The 6,536-nt window shown below is 44.8% G+C and overlaps 2 pseudogenes; one reads left to right on the forward strand and one right to left on the reverse strand.

Moving 5' to 3' along the window:
- The first annotated feature begins 1,641 nt into the window (after window positions 1-1,641).
- On the forward strand, window positions 1,642-1,726 carry LOC147824173 (U2 spliceosomal RNA; annotated as a pseudogene).
- A 2,048-nt stretch (window positions 1,727-3,774) lies between these two features.
- LOC101716455 (transcription factor E3 pseudogene) lies at window positions 3,775-5,433 on the reverse strand (annotated as a pseudogene).
- Between the last annotated feature and the right edge of the window lie 1,103 nt (window positions 5,434-6,536).

Here is a 6,536-nt window from a genome sequence, read left to right on the forward strand (position 1 = left end):
AATTCCCTGACTACCACAAATCAGAAAACAGATTTGAACTTTAGTCCTGTGCTTCTTTGCTGACTTCACAGTACAGAACACTTTTCAACAAATGGTGCTATACTATTGGTTTCTATGCACATCAGGCCGAAAGTTTTGCTTGCTATCAGTACTGTGAATAAATTAATAAAGAGCTATGAGTCATGGATCACATACTCCAGTGAGAATTCTGAATTCCTCAGCAAATTTTGGGGAGTTTTCCTTTGGTAAAGGGAAAGCTTTTGCTTTTGTTCTTCGATTGGATTTTGACTAGAGCGTGAGAGAAGACAGGACTGGTTGATATATCACCCTAATTTTAGAAAGTATTTGTCTAGTTTTCTTTTTCTCTTTGAAGCAGGATAATGCACAAGTGAAAAAGGTTAAATAATTCAGAACAATGAGGCCAAGGAGGATGGAGAGAAAGAAAGAAGATATAGTAAAATTTAGAATACATTTGTTTCTTTTACAGTTTTTACAAATTTTATCATTTATTAGTTGTTTAAGCTTTTCATTTATCTTCTGTTAGGAGCTTCAGACTAGACAGAGAAAGAGAGTGATTACTAGAACTCTCAATTAGAGACAGCCTTGTGGCTGATGCTGTACCTTTTCATTATATGACTCAGACAGCTGCTACAATCCTGTGTTCAAAATGTAAAGGAGTAAACAGCCAGACTTCTCTCTCCTTTCTTTCTCTGATGTCTTCACTGCTTCTTATTGGCTGGACCCAATGAAGAGCCAAAGAGAGAGAAAATGGATTAATATCATCCCCATGAAGTAAGTTTTCAGGGTACAGAGCAGGTTGGGGACAAGGAAGTGGAAAGTGGATCTGAAAGGGTGAGGAAAAGATACCCAGCACCCACTGTGATGTGCTGATGCCTGTACTGTGCTTCTATTAGTAAAATGGGCTCTGCTTTAAAGGTGAGAATAGCATAATTGATAGTTGAGATTCTCTTTCTACTCCTTTATTTCTCAGGAACCAATCTTTAACATTTCACACATGTCCAAAACATGGACAAATCTCCAAAACCAGATTTAGAATTTGTAGTCTGAACTAAAATCATTGAATTTCAATTCCATTATTTTAAAAATTAAAATATATATTATGTCTTGGTTATGTTAATTGAAGAAACAAAGTATTATATGTAATTTGTTCATTTTATCATTTACATCACTCAATTCTGCCATCATAGTGCTAAAGCAATACAGTCTAATTTTTAATAAATGACAGCACAATTATAAAATAAGTAAATTAATCTGTCAACAAGTGTATTAAAGATAGATCACCTTTGAATTAAATGATTCTTCTTTTTCTATGCAAGGGTAATAATAAACATGTCACTCAAGTTCATTTGGTCAATTGATGTTTTAGGGTACCTCACTCTAACAGTCCATTTACAAATCTTTTCCTCTTGCGTGGAAATTACTATTGCTCCTTATTACTGAAACCAAAGTATGAATGAAAGTTTGGTGAGGATAGAAAAATGATTCTGAAATCTAAAACCTTAGAGTAAAGTTCTAGTCTTTAATTAAATAGCATCAAAATCTTAGGTCAGTCACTCCTAATTCCAACTTGCCATGCATATAAATTCAGAAAGCCCAAATGAGCTATTAAAAAATATTACTATCGCTTCTCAGCCTTTTGGCTAAGATCAAGTGTAAAAATAATATTGCTATAATATTTTTTCTGAACTCAGTGAAGTCAACCTAATAGAATTTGGTTCTTTTTGGGACTATAATGATTTAAGGTGGTTTAGTTCTATAAAATGTGGTTGTAAGAAAGTCCTTCCAAACATACACACAGCATAATGTGTTGTGAGTTATAAATTTTATAATTAATGATAAGATTAGTATAGAATCTGAAGGAGTTACATATTTTCAAAAGTCGAATATACCAATGAATTCTTATTTTCTTGAAGCTTATGAGAATAACAAAATGCAATTTAAACATCTCCACAAATAAATATATGATTCCTTTCTATTTTCTTTCCACATTGCATTTGGGCAGTTTAGGATTTTAGTTATTGCTTGTATGTTATATGCCAACTAATACTATGCAGACTTTATGAGGAAGGTTATTTTTTCCTAGGCTTTTAAAATTACATTTTATTATTTATTTTTTAGTCCCTAAATGTTTGACATCTATAGTGCTATAACAGTGATTTTAAAAGAATCCATTTGTGAAAATAATAAGTTATATTTCAACAGTTTATATCGTTGAAAGCATTTTTCCATTTTAAATAGTCATATCATCATACCTTTATAATGAATGTGTTTATTCATTAAAATTTTATTCATTAACTTTTTTTCATTATTTTACAGTTTATTTTATTCTATATAAAGTTTTCTGCACTTTATTTTATTTTTTTTTGCCAAAGTTAAAAGCACATCAAACACGCCTAGCATTTATATTAATCACAAACCTACGGACCCCTCAGTACCCTCCTTGGGCCCTGGCCCCAGCAATCCAAAGCCGATGACCCCAGGTGTAGGTGGTTATGAGGGGTGGGAATGGGCAGGGAGTGTCTCTTGATAACTCTGAAATTGGGGATCCTCCAAATGGAGAGCTGGGTGCGGGGGCCAAAGTTTCAGGGTGACCTAGCTTCTGAATAAGAGGAAATCAATAAAAAATCAGATAAACAAATGGGGGATACAATATGCATTTGCAACCCTTCCCCCAAATTTCTGCCTTGTAGAGGGCTTCCATTTTCCCAGGCTGGGGAATCCCCTTCATACCGTTCTGCAAGTTGAACTGGGTACCGGTTTTGGGCCACTGGAATGGATTTCCACTAATCCCCATCACTGTTGCAAACAGCCCCACAAAGAACAAGGCAGGTCTGTCCCCAAGGGTGAGGGCCTAACTCTCAATCCGGATTTGGGTCTGGGAAGCCAGTCCAGAAAGCTCTCGGTCTGCCCCATCTAGGACAGCAAGCTCAGTGAGGAGCCGGCCTAGGTCAGGTCAGGTTGGTCCCAGGTTAAGGCGGGAAGCTTGAGCACTGCTCCTCCCCGAAGCATAGAATGCTCATGTGGGATGTCACTAAGGGCCAGAGACAGGCCCGTGGTCTCTAAGTGGGGTGGCCTGATCCTACTAATTCCTCCACATCTGAAATACCTGTGCTGGACTCTTCTTACAAGTAAGGGGTGAGGCCTGGCATCCATTCCCAGAAGGCCAGGACTGAGTTCCCAGGAACATGGGAAGAGGCAGGGCTTAAACCTCCAGGGGTGGGACTCCCGCATCCATACCAGTGGTGGTGACCCTACAGCACCCGAGCTGCAGCAGGCTGTTTGTTATCACTGAAAGCTCTAAAAGGTTAGCCATCACTGAACTGGATTCTTCTTCCAGTGCCTAGATGGGCTAGACTGGTGGTTCCCAAAGAAAGGTTGGAGCAGCATCCTAATATCTATTCCCAGGAGACCTGTTAAGGCTGTTCTTTAGGTGACAGAAATGGGACCTCACCCTCTGTCTCCCTTCCTTACCTGGCCAAGGATGGGACCCTCAAGGTAATGGCCCTGATCTCACAGGTTTCTTCTGCCCTCTTCATCTGAAATACCTGCGCTGGGTTGTTCCTTTGGGGGAAGGGACGGGGCCACCCCTGGATCCTCCGCCTTTCCTACTACAGGGGTGAGGCCTGATTGAATCTCTTCCCCCAGAATCCCTGGGCAGGACAGTTTCATGGGAGGGCTGGGAAAAGGCAGAGCCTTATCCTCACAAGTCCTCCTTTCCTGGGTGGGGAATCCCAGGGGAGGGCTGAGGCCTGATCAGGACTCCTCCTCCATGCTGAAGCTGCTGCGGCTGCTGGCCTTGGAGACAGCTGAGGATACTGAAGAGAGCAGGGGATCAGAGGCAGCCCGAAGCGGGGACAGGGCACGCCCTGACAACCCTCCCACCATGCCCTCCTCCTCCTCCTCCATTAGAATGTCCTCCAGCCCCAGGTGGAAGGGGTCCCCCAGATCCCCCAGATGGTCGCTGGGAAAGTGCAAGTCCAGAAGGGCATCCGAAGGTGGTGCTGGGGGATGCTGGTGAGGAGCATTCTGGACAGGTCCCCCCCCCGCCCGCCCATGTGAAATGTTGCAGCGCTTGGCCTGCCTTTCTCCTCAATGTCCAGCTGCTCTGGCTTGAGGATGTCGGAGGCTGAAGTCATGGCCGGGGAGATAGGCCTGGGTTGGGAGGCAGTGGCAGACCATGGATCTGGGCCTACAGTTCTAGCTCCTGAATCTGAAGCTGCAGGCTGCTGTTGGCTTGCTCCAGGGATCTCTGCCGGCTCTCCAGATCCTTGGAACGCTGCTGCTCCTTCTGCAACTTGCGGATATAATCCACAGAGGTCTTCAGAATGGTGCCCTTGTTCCAGCGCATTTCCGGGTCATTGGACTTGGGGATGAGGGTGCCGAGCTCCTTGATCCTATCATTAATGTTGAATCTCCTTCAACGCTCAATCAGGTTGTGATTGTCTTTCTTCTGTCCTTCCTTTAAAAAGGCCTTTGCCTCGGTTTCAGAGATTTCCTGTCTGATGTTGGGGAGCTCAGCTGGGCAGGAGTTGCTGACAGTGATGGCTGTTGTGGCCACACCCTGACTACTGTACATATCAAGCAGATTCCCTGACACAGGCAGCGTGCTGGGGAGTCGAAGCCCTACGGTGCCTCTGGCCAGATAGCTGAGCATCTCATCATTGTAACTGGACTCCAGACTGATGATCTAATCAATGGCATCATCAATCTCCTTCTCTGAGCTGGACCCAGTGGTGAGCAGTGCCATGGGACTGTTAGGGGCGCTGCCTGTGGGGCCAGTGGCATGGGCAGCCTCAGGAGCAGGTAGAGGCTGGGCACTCGTGGGCCCTAGTGGTGGAGTGAGGGCCTGGGAAGCCAGTTTGGGCCCAAGTGTGGTGGACAGGTACTGTTTCACTTGCTGCCAGCGTGCTTGCTGCAGATGGTAGCGTGTTGGGTTCTCCAGGTGGGTCTGCACCTTGAGCACCTCCCTGGGCACCTGAGCAGGTGGTGGACGGCTCAATGTGTGGCCCCCAGCAGAGATGCCAACCACAGAGATGGCGGGAGAGGCAGGTGCAGGACTGGGGAAGGGAGTGGCTGTGGCCTGTTCCCGTCGCTCAAGTCTCTCCTGCTCTTGTGCCTGGGACCACATGAGCTGTTGCCGCAAGAGGACCCTCGATGAGGACGATGACGACATGGCAGTGGTCCTGGACCCCCCTGCAGAAGACGATGCAGAGAGTGTAGCTGGGGTGGCTGGTGTGGCCTGCAGTGATATTGGGAGGCTGGAGCGTAGGGGTAAGGGTTGGCTTTTGAGCTCGTAGAAACTGTCAGAATCAAGGATGTTTTCTAATTCAATGTCAGCAACAATCCCAGATTCCGGAAGCAGAGAGTTCAGGCTGAATACCTGGGCTGGGTAGGCCGACCTGTGCTCCTCCAGAAGCAGGAACACGGCTGGAGGGCTCTCCGCTGGCCTCTACGCCTTCCCTAGCTGGCTCGGCTTCAAGAGACAAGACGCCTGACTCCAGGCGAGCCCTGCCAGGCCGGTTGGGCCTCGGCCCGGACCCCTAACAAAATAAGAGTCCCCCTCCCCCCTCTCACCACCGCCCCCTCCTCTGCTAAGCCATGGAGCTAGCTCTGCGGGGGCGGGCGGCGTCGGGGAGACGGGCTGGGCCGTGAGTCATCCCCGCCCTGAACGGACCAACACCCCCCAAGCCTAACCCCGGACGACTGCCCTCCTACCCCTCGTCCTCTTCTCCCTCCAGCTTCCTGCACTCTAAACAACACTTCCAGGGTCTTCAGCCTTTCTGCGTTTCTAGGAAAACGTTATCCTCCAGATTTCTTTCTAATTTTCTTTTGATTAGATGTTATATAGTATTTAACCTATTAATTTACTGTCTGCATTTTTACTGGGCTCAGAAAGTTTCTGTCATTTCAAACTACCTGTATATATCATGACTCTCTTTTTCTCTTGGACAGGGATTAAATCTTGAATTTATTTTGTAAATGTTTTTATTTAACTTTATTTTATTAGTACATGTTTGCAGTACATGCAGTTTACAATAATCTTGGAGAGTAGGTATTTGTAAATAATATAGCTTGTTTTTTTAATCCCTTTCCCCTTCTCTCCCCTTTCCTCTGAGTTCCTCTAACTCTCCTATCCCAATTTTCAATCTTGTTGATATTACTAATCTTTGCTGTTGTTATGGCATACAGTGTTTACACTGATTGAGATTATTAGGGTTTTGTATATGGCATATTTTGATTCTACTTATTTCCCTTTCCATTCCCCCTCACCCCTTGTGCTTGTTTCCTTGGATCCCTTCCCTACTGAAAGCTACCCATCTCATTTTCCCTTCTTATCAATTCTTTATCATTCTCCTTGTTTGTGCTTCGCCTCACTCAAATGAGAGATACCATATAGTATGTAAGCTTATGTATATTTTATAGTTTGGTCTTAGTTCTAGTATTTTCTTTAGCAACTTTAAGACGACTTCAATATCTCTCTTTTCTAGACAATCAGTTCCAACTAGTATACCATC

This window comes from Heterocephalus glaber, unplaced genomic scaffold, assembly GCF_053883595.1.
Source record: "Heterocephalus glaber isolate CG9 unplaced genomic scaffold, H.glaber_assembly_v1.0 deba00001553, whole genome shotgun sequence".
Taxonomy (NCBI): Eukaryota; Metazoa; Chordata; class Mammalia; order Rodentia; family Bathyergidae; genus Heterocephalus; species Heterocephalus glaber.